Raw genomic sequence first — 18,800 nt, 5'->3', positions numbered from 1 at the left:
TAGTGGGTGGGATTGTGAACGAAGAGTGAAGAGACCAGAGTTCTATTTCTGACTCTACTGCTGACCTGCAGTGTGACTTTGGGCAGGTCCCTTCACTTCTCCTCGCTGTACCTCTGTTTTTCTTCCCTCTCTTTTTCTGGCTTGTCTGTTTAGACTGTGATCTTACAGGGACACGGGATGTCTCTTATCGTGTGGCTACAAAGTATCTAGCACAGGTCTCAGTTGGGGCTTCTAAGCAGGGCTGTAATACAAATATTACTAATGATTAATAATAATGGGAGTTTTAGCTGAGTAACGTGGTACGGGAACTTACATAGTTGAGGTTTTAGGAGGGGTGTGTGTGTGAGTGAGAGAGAGAGAGTTTATATAAATATAAGCTAGTGTGGTATTTACTACTGTAAAATTTAAAATGGAAAGAGCATTGGACTTGGGGAGGTTGTTCAGTATGAGGACCAGAATCACCAAAGTTGTAGCAAAACACTAGGTATTTCTGCTTCGGATTTGAATAAGTAAAGGACATGGCTATTCATTATTAATCAAACATTGGAATTGGGATTATCACCTAAAGATTTTTCATTAGCATTTCTGATAACAGGTCGATGGCTAATGGGCAAAGGCATTTATTCTTATTTTCCAATTAAATCCATTAAAAATAGTTATTCCCAGCTATTGCAAGGGACTGTGGCATGTTAAGGATCCTGTTTACTGATGCAAAAGGCCATCACTTGTAGTCCGTGTGCTTGAGGATAGAAGTGTTGGCAGTATGTAGCCGTAGCACACTATTGCATCTCTCAGAAACTGGTCAGTACCTGGCTGACTAGAGACCACAGCAGAATCTGGTGGGAGACCTTCTGAGTGGTTGACTAGATAGTGCCTTTCCTTCTCTGTCAGCACCCCACTAAGGTATTCATGGTTTTGTGGTGCTGGAGGTTCCATCCTTTGAATGAGAGAGAACTGAAGTCCTGGTAAGGTGCCAAAAACATTGGAAACTGGCCAGTACTTGCAGTGGGAAACCACTGGGGCATGATCCAGTGGGACTATTCTCATGCTTGAAGCTACATATGTTCTGAAGTGTTGCACCAGGGCCAGCATGCTCAGCACCTGGCAGGATTGAGGCCTTAAAGAAACCAGGCCATTCTTCAAAAGTTATTGGTGGGAGTCGAGAAATCCCTTGAGTTTTGTCCCTCACCCCACAATACATAAATGTACCTGGTAATCTGGAAGATTTCTAAGTCCTTAACTCCTTTGTTTGTTTCCTCATCTTTAAAATGAGGAGAACACTCCAGTACCTCAGAGAAGTTCTGATTAATGTGTGTAACGTGTGGTGGGAGCGATAAGTGTTCCTTGGTTTTGTACTCAGTCGTGGTCTGCAGCCCAAAGTACATGAGATGTTCCTGGAATCCAGAAGTCAAAGACATCGAGCAGCTGTGAAAGTATCTGTGTGTGAAAGCAGGGAATGTGGTATATTCCCCTCCACTCAGCAATATCTGTCTTTCATTCCAGATTGCACAGGATTCTTGTCTGACGGGGAAAACAGAATAAAAGCAACTCTGCGGGACCTTATTTCCAATATAAGGTAAGTGGGAAAGGTCTTGTCTATGATTGGAGAGGTTGGTGTGAGTTGGGAGGTGGTGGAAACCTTGGACACAGGTTGCACAGTCACGAACATCTTGCATATTTGATCATACAGGGTGGGTTGTATCTGGTTCTTCATCACACATATTTAGAGGCACAGCTCTCTCTTTGGCTCAGGGTTTGCAAAATGGGGCTGTGGTCTGTTGAAATATTAGGCTCTGAAACAAGGTCTATCCAAGCAGGTGTTCTGTTCCCTGCAGGACTCCCCACAGGCTCCAGGTAATGTTATTTTAAAGTTTGTTAAGCTGTCTCTACGCTAAGTGGCATTTCAAATCATGTTATCTAATGTGATGAAAAAACCACCAGTTTACCCAGTTTGACCAAACTCTCAGCCATACTTATTTCCCTCTCACTCCTGCATCTTTGCTGTCTCTACCACCTGACACACCCCACCCCACCACACCCCACAGGTCGCTAGCTAGCAGAAGTGGGTCAAATGCTGCACCCCTTCCTGCTGGTCCTTGTGGGGGCTCTGCCTATAGGACACGCATCTAATGGATCCTCCCTTAGTCTGCCCCAGAGTACAGATGAGTCTTGTTCAGAGTGCGTCTTAGTCTTGTCCCAGAGGTTGTATTCTATAGGATGTGTTTCCATAATGCATTTCCAAATGTTTTTTACACTAGCTGGCTGATCCCTTCTGCCCCAGAGCTAACTGCATTTCATTGGTAATGTATGTCCATCGGCCAATGTTTTGAGATTCGGTTGCTTGAAGCTGAGCACTTAACGTCAGCTGGAGCTACAGGTGCTCAGCAACTCTGAAAGTCAGGTCACTCAAAGATAAACTTTGTGGGTGAACAATTAGGTTACCTGTGTGTGAAAAGTCTTGCCATTGGCTTGAAGTGTGATGTGAAACGGAAACTTACGTGTAAAGTACTCTAAGAAATACCAGGATTTATGGCCTGTGGCACTGCAGATGTGTCGACTTGCACTTGCCAGGTCCATGCCACCCACGCTGAGGATAGTTGAGGAGCCCCAGTGTGTTCAAACCACTCTCCTGGCACTGGAAGAGCACGTGCTTGCTAAAGTTACCTCGCTGGGGACTTGCCATCTGCTTCACCAGCACATTTCACAATGAAAGCTCCATTCTTGGCCGAGGGAGGACAAGCAAAGATCCATTCAGTGTGTACATAACTTTTCCTATAATCGCGGCTTTGTTCTCCCTTGCTTCCAGAATTCCTACGCTTCAAGTTGTAGGAGGCAGCTTTACATAGCTTTGCATAGCTGCCTTTTTCATTAAGTAGCTTGGGCATAGTAATGGTGTGTTTCAGTGTTAGATCCCATAACTCCAGCATTGACAGGGGGGAGAGTAGGGTCTTTAATGGCTGTTTTTGCAACCTGAATCCAGGCTTAACTTTAATGTAAATGATTTGTTCGCTGCATGACCTGAAAGTTTGTGACCCTTTACCAGTCACACTGCTCTGCAGCTCTTGGTTTGCCACCTGTGCCTGCCTTTCTTCCTTGGGAAGTGTCTGCAGGTTTGGGTTATTTTGGGGTGTTTTTTAGGACTCTTATTCAGCTTATGGATGCCACCCTATTTTCTGCAGCTTTACAGCAGGGACATGGGAGCTGTAGACGACTCCTGCTTTGATATCAGGAAAGTGGCACTGTTCTATATGAACACTAATGGGCATGGAGACTTCAGCTCCTTGGTCTCTCCAGGTTGGCGGGTCAGGGGAAGGGAAGCTTGGAATGTTGTTGCCCCTCCTCTGTGGATAGAGAATTTCACTCTCTGGGGCTGTGCTCCTAGTACCAATTTTGCCTAAAAAACAAATGTAAAGATCTCGTGTTCTGAGGCTCCAGATCACGGCCTGCCCCTGCAAGAGAGATTGTCAATGTACAAATCACTTTCCGTTTTGTTATGTAACTTGCCAATGTTGAAAAACAAATTTCCCTCTGTGGGCTCTCCCGCTGGATTGGTAATTCTCCAGTTCTGACTTGCTTTGGTATAAAATTTCCTTTGCAGACTGAAGATTGAAAACTAGGTCAGACTGAAATGCGGCCTTGAGGAGTTGTAACTAACCCCTTTGCACTCGCTACAGACAAGTACATTGTGTTTAACATTGCAGGCTTTTAGCAGTCAAGGGAATTAACCATTGCAGCAGTTTATCTAGGGATGTGCTGGAGCCATCATCACTTGGAGGCTTTAAATCAGTATGCTGCAGCTTGACCGGACGTTACAGGCTTGATGCAGGAATCACTGGGTGAAATACCCTGGTCTGCGTTATACAGGGGGTCGGACTAGGTGATTGTAATGGTCCCTTCTGCCTTTACATTCTGTGCATCATGTCATCTGGGATTGGGCCGTGGTTTACCTACACTCAGCTAATGTGATGTTAAATGTGACAGCCCGTCTGCACAGACTGCAGTTGTGTGTAATATCGTGTCCCCTGAGGTGGCTTGTTTACACATCCTGTTCTGTGCCCGTTTCCATGGTATCTGAGCACATTCTGATACTTGCTGCTCCCACTGTGCCTGTCTGCTCCGTGCATTGCAATGGAAGCCATGTTCAAGGTTCAGTCACCCACTCAGGGTCAAGGACATGAGGAATGCATACTGGAACTCGTGGGAGGTTGTTCGGGGGTGGGAGGGGAGTTGCTCAAAGGCTGAGGGTCTTATCATCCATGGCTTTGCCTCTGCCCAGGGCTCTGCAGGGGGCAGCAACCTGGATTTAGCATGGCCCTCGGGAGCAGCATGTCCCTATGGTGTGAGACTGCGTCTCGACAACCCCTGCTGGGAGGTTTACCTGCCGAAAACACCCTTCAGAGCAAAACTAAAGATTCAAAATATAGACAGATCTCTCGTGGTGCAGGGATTCTGAATATATCTAAATTTGAGTTGCTGGTGTCCCTTTGACTCCTACCTAATTCAGCTGGGTTTAGCTCGCCATACTGGTGACCATGCCCAACCTGGGACTGACACAAAATGACCTCTGATAAAGACAGACGAGTGTCAGATGGTTTTGCAGTGGGATTTGTAGCTTTTTTCCACACAGCTGCATGTGTGATGCTTGCCCTGCTCATAGACTTCAGGGTTTGTTTTCGTCTTAACTTTGATACGTTGCCGACGGAACGATACAAGAACTTGGGCTCATCTAATGAAATTAATAGTCAGCAGGTTTAAAACAAACAAAAGGAAGTATTTCTTCATACAACGCACAGTCATCCTCTGGAACTCTTTGCCAGAGGATGGTGTGAAGGCCAAGACTATAACGGGGTTCAAAAAAGACCTAGATAAGTTCATGGAGGATAGGTCCATCAATGGCTATTAGCCAGGATGGGCAGGGAAGGTGTCCCTAGATTCTGTTTGCCAGAAGCTGGGAATGAGCGACAGGGGATGGATCACTTGATTACCTGTTCTGTTCATTCCCTCTGAGGCACTTGGCATTGGCCACTGTCAGAGACAGGATACTGAGCTAGATGGATCTTTGGTCTGACCCAGTGTGGCCATTCTTATGTTCTTACGTTTTTGTTTAGGTTGTGTAATGGCTGCTCTTTCGTCTTTTAGACTGAAGCAGGCTGGCTCAGAGTTCATGTTTCACTGCCCTGTGCTCAAAATATTGCCCTCTCCTAGAACGTGCTAAAGTAAATGAAAAATTAGAGAGAACAGCTGTGCTCTGCATCCGACCTCATTGCAATGTGTTCCGTGTTAGTGCTTGTCATGGACGGACATGTCATCTTTTTATTAAGATCCTCTGAGCTGTGTGTGTGTGTGTGTATTAAGCCACTAACATTCACTGCTAGTGAGGTAGTATCAGAGTCAAACAACTAAGGAGTGGAAAGGTTTCTTGCCCCAAATCATATAACAGCCCTGTGGCAGAACCCAAACGTCCTTACTCGCAGTTTTAACCGCGTGATCATTTGTGGCCAGTGTATCCCCACTCTTCGTGGGGCTTGTTCCCTAGACAGTATTTCAAAAGCACCGTAGGATCTTTGGACGCATGTTGCTGCTTGCCAATATCGCATTCTTGGCAATATTATGTGGGATATTTTTAATTAAAAATTTGATGCCACCAAATGGCCGAATTTTGTGTTGCTGGTTTCCCTCGGCTGTGCCTAGTTCCTGTGAGGTGCTTCCCTGTGTTTTAAACATGCATAATTGCAATTAAATAAAATAAGCACCGCTACCCCCGGGAATAGCGTGGGACCATTTCTAACAAAAATGCCCGAAGAGCGAACCTTGTATGTAATGTTGATTCAATGGACTTGAATTTCCAGTTTGGTAGGAGCTCTCTTCACTGTTCTAATTCTCTCTGGTCTTTAAGAAGATGCTGCTATGAGCTATCTAAATTGTATCTCTTTTTAAAATATTTTCTCTCTTCATTCTTTGAAATAACCATCTGGAAGCTGGAAAATGCTGCGTAGTTCCTCACCAGCTTGGATGTCTCGCTTTCTCATTTGCGTAACATTATTTTAGACTTCCCACTGTTTCTGGCAGAGCTCAACATTAATGTGGCTTAAAAACTTCCTTGTTTGAGTATAAGCTTTGATTCCTCAACTCTGGGAAGTAGTGTAACTACTGTTGAGGCAGCAGCAGAGGGTGCGGGAGAGCACAGATGTGCCTGCCTCAGTGTGCTGAATGAGATTATCTCTGCAGCACTGGAAGTAAAATGTAAAGGAGCTGGTCATCCCGTTCACTGGTGTGATTCGTTGGTCTGTAGCAGACACCAACTAGTATCCCATCTTGTGCTTTGTCTGCTAGGAGATTGATCCATAAAGCATTCAGGATAATTTTCTGCTGTGTTATTAGTGATTTGGAAACAGGTAATGCCATATTTGACATAGAATGTCACTCCTGCTCCCCTTTTGCCAGCTCAGTCCTTCCTGAATAGGTTGTAACCATTGATTGTAACATTCCATTCATTCACACCATCCCACCACATTCCAGTAATACCAACTAGATTGAACTGATGCTCATAAATGATTAATTCCAATTCCTCTTGTTTATTACCCAGGCTCCTAGCAGTGATGTATAGGCAATGAAAGAATTACTTCTCTTTGTGACTTTTGGTTTGTTGATTAGTTTTTTCCTCACAATCTTGATTTTTGTATGTTATAAATAAGTTCTCTTTTGTTCCTTCTTTTTACCCTCTGCTTTTGTTATTAGTTTAACACCCTCCTGCTTGCTCTAGGCCTCCTTCCCGCAAGGAGATTGCCTCCCCCTCAGTAGAAGGGGAACCACTCCAAACTGTGCAGCCCTCTCTCCGAATAGAAGGTGGACCAATGTTTCACAAAACCCACACCCTCTGCCTTACACCACTTACCTAGCCAGCGGTTCACTACAAGAAGCTTCTGCCTCTCTTTGCTCCTGGGAGAGGAAGGATCTCAGAGAAGATCACTTGGACATTCTTCTTCTTCAGCAGGCTTCTGACTTCCCTGAAGTCATCTATTAGCTTTGAGAGACGCTTCTCTTGTTATATATCCCTGTCTGGGGGAAAAGACGAGTGCTGGGGGAAGGGAGCATTTGTTTTGATGAATGGCAGGGGCATACAGGACAATTGAAAGCTGCGATTGCTAAGAGCAAACCTTGGATGTCTTTTTCTAAAAGATCGAGTCAAACTCACCCAAACGTTGTGGGTCAGTGCTGGAATCACTGGGTGAAATGCTGTGGCCTGTGCTATGCAGGTGATGGGGCCAGATTGTAATGGTTTCTTGTGGCCTTGAAAACATCTGACTCTGTAAAAACATGTCCCTTCCCCAGCCTTCTCCTGCTGTGCCGCAGTCTACTACTCCACTATGGACTTGCTGTGGTGTCTATGCTTGGTAGGCACAGGAACCTTACCCCCATTTCCCCACCCCTCCCCTGCCTTCTCCAAGTCTGGATACTTGGGATTGAGGGAGAGGAATTCGCCCTATGTAAATTGCTTTTTAATGTGTCTGTATTTTGGGGTGTTGGAATTGGACTACATATTCAGGGTTTAAAAATAAAATAAAATAAAATAAAAAGTCCAGTTTTTTCCATTGCCTGGTGTGGAATCCTCTCTTCTGGGTCTTAAAGCCACAGTTGATGTACGGTGACCTAACTCATAATTTTCTCCATGGTGGGCATTACCATGTGAAATTCTCTGGCCTGTGGTACACAGGAGGAGGGTAGAGTGGATAATCTTAATGCTGCCTTAAAATCTATGAATCTTCTTGTGAGTTGCACATGATCCTGGCATGTGGCACGAGAGATGTTGTTAGCAGTGCTGTGTGGAGCAGACAGTTCTCAGCATAGATGAGCATATTTTGATCTATCTGCATGCCCAGGCTCAGTTTTTCCTCCTCCATAATCTTTGGCTATCATGTGTTTTGGAGGTTTCCCTTAGGCAAGGGCAGGTCTCTGAGCAAGCTTCGGAGGGTAGCCAGTGTTCCTATCAGCTGGTACATTAAACTCTTGTGAGGATTTCTGTAAGAGAGGCTGATCCCTCAGACACCCCCGTTAATGCAGTGTGGAAAGGAGAGGTTTTAGTTTGCTTTAAGGATGTGAAAGGCTGAATTGATTAGTAGCTGAATGGGTAGCAGCCCATGAACCTGATTGCCTGCAAAGCTGAGATCGCTACAGAAACGAAACAAGAATCCCCCTTCTCTTTTTGAGTTTACTGTCCTACAGGAGATAAATCGAGGTGAGATAGTGATGTAGTCAGGGTGTTGAGTTGTGGATCTCATGGTTGCATATCTTAGTGCAGTTCTAGCATAGAATTTAATGGTGGTTGCAGATCGCAGCAGAGGAGCCAAGAGATGGTAAACCATATCTGAAGGTCCCACACAAATGGTAACCAGAACCCAAAGGATATTTCCCATTAGCATCTAACAAGACAGGAAAGCTGTGATGTAATAAGAGATTCTAATCCCATTTTAAAGGAAGGTAAATCCAACCTTTCCTTTAGTAATTGCTTTTTTTTTTAATTTCAAAATTTCAATGCAAATTGAGAGGTTTTGATGGAATGTTCCTAATTTCACCTTTCAACGGGCTCCATTCTGTAGTGAGAAAATAGCTTTAAAAAAGTCAGGTGACTTAATGAAAAGGCTGGGTGATGAAATGGTAGCTGTTAGTGAGAGAGACAAGCACCATTTGCAGCTAGAAGTAGTGAATCAGTGAGTGATGGTTATTTCTCAGAAGGGTGTTGCAAATTCATCTCCATGACAGCTGCTATTTGTATTTGCACATAACTGCCCCAGCTCCTGCTCTGGGATTAAAACTATCCAGGGTGGAAGCGAGTTCTTTAGGGGGCTTGGGCAAAATTCATGAACTGTTTGAATTAGGAAGAAATTTACTTTGCCCATTTGTTATTTGTATACAAACTGTTCGATAGTCCACTTCCAACCCCCGCCCCAAATGGGTTGAGGTTTAAAATTATTATTGTTTCTATTGGGGTTGCAACCAGATGTCCCAGATGGGATCTGGGCATCTTTGTATTTGGCATTGTACGGACACAGAATAAACTTCACATGTGACTAGTTCTCAGTGAGGAGGAGTTGCTTGGTAAATTATAGCCTGGGTCAGGGGGAGGGTGAAAATAATTTTAAAAGCCTGTTAGGCAACAACTTAACTAAAAAGTCTATGGCATTAAAGAGTCTTTTTCTTTCCATCATTTAGAACAAACCTGTTGTCAAGCTCTAGGCATTTTTACGATAAAACCAGCATCGTGCATCAGCCACAGCTAAGTTAACAAAGGTGAACAAAAAACCTCCCTTGCCAAACAAGAACCTGCAGCTGCAGGCTTTGTTTGTGGACAGGATTGAATTTAAAAATCTTCTGTGATGTGCCAAACAACCCCAGAGTGCCAGCTAGGGAAGGAGGGATTGTTTTTATTCTCTTTCTGCCTCTTAAACTAAAACAGGGAGTGTGTGAGTATGTGTGTATATATGTACGTATATATAATAAAAATGGTAATGCAGCATTGAGGCTGAATATTTGCATATCACACAAAATAGTCAGGAAAACTTAATTTGAGGTTCCAGTCGCCACGCTTACCTGGCTGTGTGAATATAAGTAATAATGTAGACTACTGGGTAGACCATTAAATGCCTGATCCTGCAAAGTGCTAACTGTCCTTAGCTCCCACTGAAACCAGCCCTTCCTGAGGACGTGCAGCACCTCACAGAATCAGGCACTTGGTTTTTGGGAGTCTAACTTGAGATAACAGATCTGATTTTCCATAGCTCCCTTTGACTGCAGGAAGAGCTCTGAGCGCTCAGCACCTTTGCAGATCAGACAAGTTGGGCACTGAAAAATAATAGCCCTAATTATCTAATTTAATATGAGCTATGTGCAGTGCAACCTTGCGTAGGAACCTTTTCATTTCCTGGATCGATGCTCAGGCTTGCTTCCTTATTAATGCACTTGTTGCATTTTATATATATGAAGCTGTTGCAGGCTCCAGGCCTGCAGTCTGCTGCATCGTGGGACCTCATTGACTTGAATGGGACTTCACCCAGTGGAATGACTTGCAGAGCTGGGGGCACCCGTATTGTGACTGTTCACTGTAGCTTCTTTTACGGAAGGAGACATTTTTGAGCCTCAACTATATGGCAGTCCTCATACTTCTTAAAAACCTATTTTGCTGGTAAAGGTCATCATAAGATGACAGACAAATATCTCTTCCCCTCCGAACTTCCCCCAATAAAGGCACTGTGTGCAGGGGAAGGAGCCATGGAACAGAACTTCCCCCAGTTTGCCCTGAGAATCCCCATCCACTCGTCCAGTAGCGACCTTCTTTCTGTCCCATCACGGTGTCCCGCCACGGTTGGTCCAGGAGCTTCTCCTCTGCAGTACATGTTTCCTGGAACAGTCTTTCTGTATCTCCCTGCCTCACTGGTTCGGCATCTTCTTGCAAATACCATCTGAAAGTGTCTCTCTTCTCCTCTGCCCTTGCCTCCGTAAATAATAGCAGAGGAAAGGGGGAGATTAACTTGGAGAAGCTTTTTGATAGTTTGTATGTCAGACGCTATATAAACTAGTTATATTGGATTGCATTGCTCTCCACTTCAGTGCAGTCATTGATTGCTCATTGGCTCTCGGCCCATTAGTGCTGTTTGGTATTTCTCTTTCCTTCAGCTAGTGCTTTTTCTTTTCTTCCTAGTTAATGAAATCTGAGGAGCGCTGCTCTCAAACCCCGTCTTCAGCCAGTTCTCTTCTCCTTGATCCTCCCTCTGTCTCCGGAGTAACTTTCGTCTCGTATTCTTGCCACCTCCTGGTTGACACGTCAGATAATTCACAGAGTAGCTCAGTTGTCCTTCCGGTTGGCAAAGGTCATTGCTCGCTGAAAGCTTTGGTCATAGGGCCATTGTTTGTTATGTGTGTTACAGTAGATAGAACAAAATGTATAGGGACTGGACAAATATTCAAAGGATGCAAAGCCCTAGGTTTCAAAGGAATCCATTAGGGTGGGATAGGAAAGAGGGTTATACCGAGGATAAATGGGATAAAACTGAGTAAAAGAATACTTGAGGCTGAATATCGGGAAAGCCTACTTAAGAGAAATGGCTGTTAGACTGGAGAAGTTTCCTAAAGAACATGATGGAAGCACAATTACTTTGATGGTACATGACTAGCTTGGACAAAATATTAGGAAAAACCAAGAGAACAGTGTGGTACTGACAGGGGTAGGTGGATGAACTGATCTGATTGTTCTCCTCCTCCCCCATCTCTTAATTTCTTTGATTAGAGGCTCTAACGTAGCTCGGTGCCATATATACCCACTGTCGTGTATATAATGCTGTAGGAAAAAAATGCTTGGCTTGCTACAGTGATGATTGCTCTAGATGTGCCCATCAATAACAAAGGCAAAATGCCAGCCCTGAAGAGTTTATGAACTAAATTAGGCAGGTAATGACCTGGGATGAGAGAGGAAGGGAAACAACCAAAACAAGGGGAAAGGGAGAGCTGCTTGTAGGTTAGAGAGTTATTTATAAGTAAATCAGGTCATTTAGTTTGTTGTCTAATTATAAGGGAACCATACAAGAGAAAGTTAGATTGTGATCAGAGGAGTTGGCTCATGAAATTAGAGGGATAAACAATTCTCTCTCTAAAAAATTGAGCACATTTTGGAATTGCTTTGCAGAGTGGAACTGCTCCTTAATTATAGGACTAGAAATGGATAAAGCTTCTATTTTTTCATAATTAATCTTGAAGCCTGAATGGCTTTCCAAATCTGTCACACAATTAAATCAAATTTGGCAATGCTATAATGGGGTTTGTTAAATGTCAAATGGTTTCACCTGAGTATTATTCTGTGTTCTTTGCCACAAACATTGATCTCTGTTTAGCTCTTTACTTTTATTAAAAACCTAACAGAAATTCTTTCTTGTACCTGCTCCTGCTTTTGTTGAAAGAATTAAAAAATACACACAACACAGCTTTGCTTTATTTTTATCTGGAGCCTGGAATAGTAAGTGGTGTTGCTGGCCAGGAGAGAGATGCATGGGCACAAACTTACACTGGAGTGGAAGCATGCAGATTATTTTGCCTGGTTCTAGCCAGTAGAATTTCTCATTTCCCTGAGCACAACACATTTGTTGAAATTACAACACCTATGAAAACCTGACCACAGACGAGATAGTGTAGCTTTGTATTTGTTTTTCTTTTATGATCATTAATGTGACTTGTAACTTTGTTCCCATTTCTAGCTGTAGAAATATTTTGCTTTGGATTTAAAAAATAAACATGAAGACGCTAAATTGATGGGTTTGTTCTGTTTGATGTAAGGCTAAAGAAAACAGATCCATTTGTTTTTAAAACCTCTAGAGACAAAACAAGTCTTAAAGCTAGGAGGAGGAGGGGAGAATAGGGTTTTTAGATACTTCATAGCTTTGCTGGTTGGTCTTATTGGCTCATTCCAGACTAAAGCCAGGCCTGTCTGGTTCTTGCCCCCTGTTGTCTCATTTCATCTCATCCACTAAAAGTGCATTATGCAAATAGTTGAGTAAGGGAAGGGTGATTTGCACTCCCACTACACAATAATGAGTTATTCATAGTTAGCAATGGATGAAATGCGGGGTAAAGGAGGAGGAATGGAGATGATGAGAGAGAGGTGATAAAAGAGACATTTAACTTCCAAGACGACACACTAAGCAATACGATTTCACAGATCAAATATAGGTCAGGACTATTCTAGATCCTATCGCAGCTGGTGGGTTTTGTTAGTTTCCAAAGTAATATCTCTCTTCAAACATACGAGACGTCAGCCAGCATCCTCAATGCCTCACAGTTAGGGTTCAGACCGGGGATCTGAACAGAGATGGCTCTAGCAGCACTAAAACAATGACTTCTTTGTGGTCATGAACGCAGATAACTCCAAGCTTGTACTGCTGGGCTTCTCTGCAGCCGTTGGCACAGTAGACCACAGTGTATTGCTAACACACTTACATGACACGGCAGGAGTAGAAGGCCCAGCAGTACAGTGGCACTTATTCCTTTCCGGCACAGCCCTTGAGTGGCGCTAGGTGACTGCCCTTCCTCTCCAGTGGTGCTCCCCTGCTGGGTCCTTCCTATACCCACTTTTCTTTAGTATCAACGTAAGACCACTATCAGAGGGGTAGTCGTGTTAGTCTGTATCCACAAAAACAACAAGGAGTCCGGTGGCACCTTAAAGACTAACGGATTTATTTGGGCATAAGCTTTCATGGGTAAAAAACCCACTTCTTCAAATGCATGGAGTGACAATTACAGATGCAGGCATAATATACAGACACATGAAGAGAAGAGAGTTACAAGTGGAGAGCCAGTGTTGACAGGACCAATTCAATCAGAGTGAATGTGGTCCACTCCCAATAATTGATGAGGAGGTGTCAATGCCAAGAGAGGGAATCATAGAATCATAGACTATTAGGGTTGGAAGGGACCTCAGGAGGTCATCTAGTCCAACCCCCTGCTCCAAGCAGGACCAATCCCCAGATTTTTACCCCAGTTCCCTTAATGGCCCCCTCAGGGATTGAACTCACAACCCTGGGTTTAGTAGGCCAATGCTCAAACCCCTGAGCTATCCCTCCCCCCACTGGGGAGGTAGTGAGATGCCCTGTGCTCAGCTGCCAGCAGGATGCTAATGACATTTACTGTCTGTGTCAACTGATGCAACCACCACCACAGGTAGAACATCAGAATGCCTACAGAATGACGAGCAAGCGGAACACAGGCATGACTGCAGTGATACTGGTTGGAAAGGGGAAATACATTGATGAGTTGGCCATGACGTTGTCCCCAACTCCCATCAAAGGCTCACATCCCCATTCATCAAAATAGTTAAAGCCTTGGGGTCCTGCCTGGAGGATTAGGCCAAAAGAAATCTGATGAGGTTCAACAAGGACAAGTGCAGAGTCCTGCACTTAGGACGGAAGAATCTCATGCACTGCTACAGGCTGTGGACTGACTGGCTAAGCAGCAGTTCTGCAGAAAAGGACCTGGGGATTACACGGGATGAGAAGCTGGATATGAGTCAGCAGTGTGCCCTTGTGGCCAAGAAGGCCAACGGCATATTGGGTTGTATTAGTAGAAGCATTGCCAGCAGATTGAGGGAAGTGTTATTCCACTCTATTTGCTACACCTGGAGTATTGCGTCCAGTTATGGTCCCCTCATTACAGAAGGGATGTGGACAGATTGGAGAGAGTCCAGTGGAGGGCAATGAAAATGATTAGGGGGCTGGGGCACATGATTTACGAGGAGAGGCTGAGGGAAGTGGGCTTATTTAGTCTGCAGAAAAGAAGAGTGAGGAGAGATTTGATAGCAGCCTTCAACTACCTGAAGGGGGGTTCCAAAGAGGATGGAGTTGGGCTGTTCTCGGTGGTGGCAGATGATAGAACAAGAAGTAATGGTCTCAAGTTGCAGTGGGGGAAGTCTAGGTTGGATATTAGGAAACACTATTTCACTAGGAGGGTAGTGAAGCACTGGAATGGGTTACCTAAGGAGGTGGTGGAATCTCCATTCTTAGAGGTTTTTAAGGCCTGGCTTGACAAATCGCTGGCTGGGATGATGGTGTTGGTCCTGCTGTGAGCAGGCGATTGGACTAGGTGACCTCCTGAGGTCTCTTCCAACCCTAATATTCTATGATTCTGTGACTCATAAGAACATAAGAACGGCCATACTTGGTCAGACCAAAGGTCCATCTAGCCCCGTATCATGTCTTCTGACAGCAGTCAATACCAGGTGTCCCACAGGGAATGAACAGGTAATCATCAAGTGATCCATCCCGTCACTCATTCCCAGCGTCTGGCAAACAGAGGCTAGGGACACTCACTAAGCTTGGATGACAAGGTAGCATCTTTTTCCCAAAATGCCTTTTTACCTCCAGTGTGCTAGGAAACTCCCAGATGAAGACCTGCCCACAGTGATCCCGGCATTCGTCACCTCCAGGCTGAATTACTGTAACTTGTCTCTGAGGCTGAATGTGCAGACGATTCACAGGCTCCAGATGGTACAGAATGTGGCTTTCCGCCTTCTCGTTGGCTCAGGTTGCCATGAGCATACCTGGCCCATGCTCAAATCCCTCCACTGCCTCACAATCAGCTTTTGTTGCTGGTTTAAGGCCTTGGTCCTAATCTTCGGAGCAATTAATGGATCAAGTCCCAACTACATCAAAGATTGAATTTTGATCTATGAAGTACAGTAACTGCTGTTCTCCTTTGGGGCAGTGCAGATTGCTGAGCCCAGCATGAAGCATGTGAGAGCTGAGCAGAGTATTCTCGGTCGAGGGAATCCAGCTTTGAAACAATCTTCTAGAGGAGATCAGGAGAACCCAGAGTCTGTCCAGCCATTGGAAACATTGCAAGCCCTTCCTCTTTAAAAAAGCCTCTCCACTATCAATGATGCACAAAACATAAACACCCCCTGCCATTCCCCCCAGCTCCCTACCCTGAACAGAGTTTCGACATTGAAAAGGGAGATATACCAGAGACTCATGAAGTTGCTAGGGACTTTTCTATTGCTATTGGTTTTATGTAGTAGGTGCACAAATGCCATGGTGATAGATGGCAGTATAGAAACCTACATAGATAGATAAGATAGTTATTGAACTATGCCAGGTTAAGTAGGTAGGAATGAGCCACCCACCCTCCTGCCCCTGCATTTGTCCTGCAAAACTCATCTTAGGATCTGAGAGTTAAATTGGGTTCTTCAAAGGGTGTGTCTTCACCACAGAGTTAGCTGTTCCCCTAATACAAGTTCCATCCACACACAAAACCCTTTAACTTGAGTGCGTGGCGGTGCTTGAACTCAAGATAGCCGGTCCATTGAGGTATAGGCTGTAGTTCGAGTCAGCACAACCCCTCAGCTGCTAACACAACCACTCTGTGTAACGTTAGTGGTGTCGCGCAGTGCAACTGCTCTCACTTGAGCTTGGCCTAACTTGAGGTAATTCGACTGTCGATGATTTGTTAGCTCTGCAATGAAGAGAGAGCCCAAGGATTTTGATAGGGCAGATTATGATGTCAGATACACCCGTACAATCTTATTGTCTTCAAATTCTGTCACCAGTTACATGTTTGCAAACCCTATTGTTTTCGGGTGTAACAGTGGGCAGAATTGCGACTTGAATGTATTTAAGAATTCAGCTGCTGATACAGGAGTCAGAATAGAATCCAGTTCACTCTCCCATTGCTGTCTTGATGTCTACAAATGAACCCCCTCTTATGGAGTATTATAACTGCCGGTCCATCTTGCTGCAGGTGGAAGTGTCATCCTTACCTCTGAGCAGAAAGTCTTCGGAGTCGAGCCTTCTGCAGCTTGCTTTCTGTTATGGGAGATGTGTTCCTGTTCACCCAGCTTTTTGGTTTGCCTCATGGCCATAAAGCTATTGCTTGTCGACTCAGGGTTTCTGGCTAAATGTTTTCCTGCAAAATAGCTCCCTACCCTATATGTAAATGTAATGATTCCATTAGCATAGTCTGAAGATGCATATTAAACCAAACAGCCCTAATCCATTTTTAAACATCACAGTTCATTACCAAGTCCATCCTTGCTGTGAGAGAACAGCAGCCCTTAGCTGGTAGTGGATTAGGGTAACTGTTCTGCATAAATACACTGGGTGAAATTTGAAATTTAATTAACCCCTTAGCTGCTGGACATCAACAGCACCTCCCCTGCCACTGTATTCCACTGACTTGATCACACATTCACTGGATTGTTAAGACATACCTGCAACTTGTAGCAGCTGTGGTGCTGCCTGGTCATATCTGGGACCCGTTCTTCCTTCTCCAGCTGTAGAGGAACCTCAGTCTAGGGGGCGGGGGAACTAGGATGAAGCAGGATGATCCTTTGAATGGCAGTTCTGCAGCTTAGAGTGCAGAGCACAGAAGAGAGGAAAACATTCTGTGTGCCGAGGGAGATGTTGTGCGCTAGTTAAATAGTTGAAGGTGCGTGCTCCAATTTTCCACCTGGTTTTAAACTGATTGCTTGCTTGAGTCAGGAATGTCTGCCTCCTACACGTCTTGCCAGACACTGACTAGGTGCATGATATTGTTTCTTTTCCCTTCCCTTCCACTCACATATCACGACTTGGCCACTGTCAGACTGTAAACAAATATTATAGCAATTACCGAAGGAAAAACTCTTCTTAACGAATGCTATTAAGCATTCAAAATCCAGTACTCAGACGTTAGGAAATACCACTGAGTTAGTAAGTTTCCTGATGGCGAGGTATCTTAAAATGCTGCTGCAGTTAGGATGTAATCAAAGTAACATCGAGGGAGCCTAGAACGTATGGATAAGATGTCCTTTTTATTGTTTGTATAAAACTATACAAACATGTGACCCAGAGGTAGCATTGAAATACAGAGTTTGGGCGTGGTTTTGTGTTTCAGATCCACAAGTGAGTTCCCAAGGACAGCCCCTCTGGTAAGAAGCTTTGCTCTCTGTGTCAGCCAACATTGATGTGATGGGATTTTTACCTGTTCTTAGACCCTGCTTAGAGGCTCCAGGTTTCTTTTCAGGCTCTGGCTAGTAGGTATCATTTCACAGAGATGGAGGCCCTCTTAGGGACTTCGAGAGACCTGCACTAGGGTAGGACCAAGTAAACCTAGACTACGGGTTCTCAAACTGGGGATCAGGACCCCTCAGGGGGTTGCATGGTTATTACATGAGGTGGTTTTGAGCTGTCAACCTCTACCCCAAAGCCTGCTTTGCCTTCAGCATTTATATTGGTGTTAAATATATTTAAAAAGTGTTTTTAATTTATAAGGGGGGTCGCACTCAGAGGCTTGCTATGTGAAAGGGGTCACCAGTACAAATGTTTCAGAGTCACTGAGCTAGACCATCCGTGACAGGTGTTGTCCAACCTGTTTTTAAAACCCTCCAATGATAGGGATTTCACTACCTCCTTAGTTACTTACTGGAACAGGTTAGCTATCCTTATATTTACAAAGTTTTCCTTAATATCAAACCTAAAGCTCCCTTGCTGCAGATTATGTTGATTACTCCTTGTCCTGTCTTCAATGGAGAATGGAGAACAATTGATTGCCTTCCACTTTATAACAGCCCTTAACATATTTGATGACTGTTCAGAGATTCTGAGATTTCAAGGAAAGACGGGACTATTGTGATAATCTAGACCAGCCGTCTGTATAACACAGGCAACAGAATTTATGCAAAATGATTTCTAGAGCATATAAAACATCCAAGTTTGATTTAAAAATTGCCCGTGATGGAGAATTTACTGCAACCTTTGGTAAATTATTTCGGTGGTTAATTACCCTCACTGTTAAAAATGTACATCTTATTTCCAATCTGAATTTCTCCATCTTCAGCTTCTAGCTGCAGAATCATGTTATACTTTTCTTTACTAGATTGAAGAGTCCCTTATTAAATATTTGCTCCCTATGTGGGTACTTATGGATTGTAAGTGCTTCTTCACACAACACACAGTCAACCTGTGGAACTCATTGCCTGGAGATGTTATGAAGGCCAAAACTATATGTGGGTTCAAAAATAATTAGATGACTTCATGGAGGATAGGTCCATCAATGGCTGTTTGTGAATATGGTCAGGGATGCAACCCCATGCTTTGCGTGTCCCTAAGCTTCTGACTGTCAAATGCTGGAACTGAACAATAAGGGGATGGATCTTTTGATAAATGCCCTTTTCTGTTCCTTTCCTTTGAAGCGTCTGGCATAGGCCACCGTTAGAAGACATTTCAGAAGTATTTGCACTGGTGCAAATGAAAGAGGTAATATAACCTCTCTACCATAGACATCGACTC

At 44.2% G+C, this 18,800-nt stretch overlaps 1 protein-coding gene across 14 annotated transcripts in view; it reads left to right on the top strand.

Moving 5' to 3' along the window:
• The window catches only part of TSNARE1 (t-SNARE domain containing 1), a 757,898-nt gene that overhangs the window by 94,653 nt on the left and 644,445 nt on the right, over positions 1-18,800 (top strand). For all 14 annotated transcript variants that reach the window (XM_050940861.1, XM_050940856.1, XM_050940858.1 and 11 more), the window contains one exon: positions 1,504-1,576. The gene's annotated coding sequence lies outside the window, so the exon portion shown is untranslated. The remainder of the gene's footprint in view (positions 1-1,503; positions 1,577-18,800) is intronic.

The sequence above is a fragment of the Gopherus flavomarginatus genome, chromosome 2 (genome assembly GCF_025201925.1).
Source record: "Gopherus flavomarginatus isolate rGopFla2 chromosome 2, rGopFla2.mat.asm, whole genome shotgun sequence".
Taxonomy (NCBI): Eukaryota; Metazoa; Chordata; order Testudines; family Testudinidae; genus Gopherus; species Gopherus flavomarginatus.
Note: the sequence above shows the minus strand (reverse complement) of the source record. Positions and strands in the feature narration are given on the sequence as shown.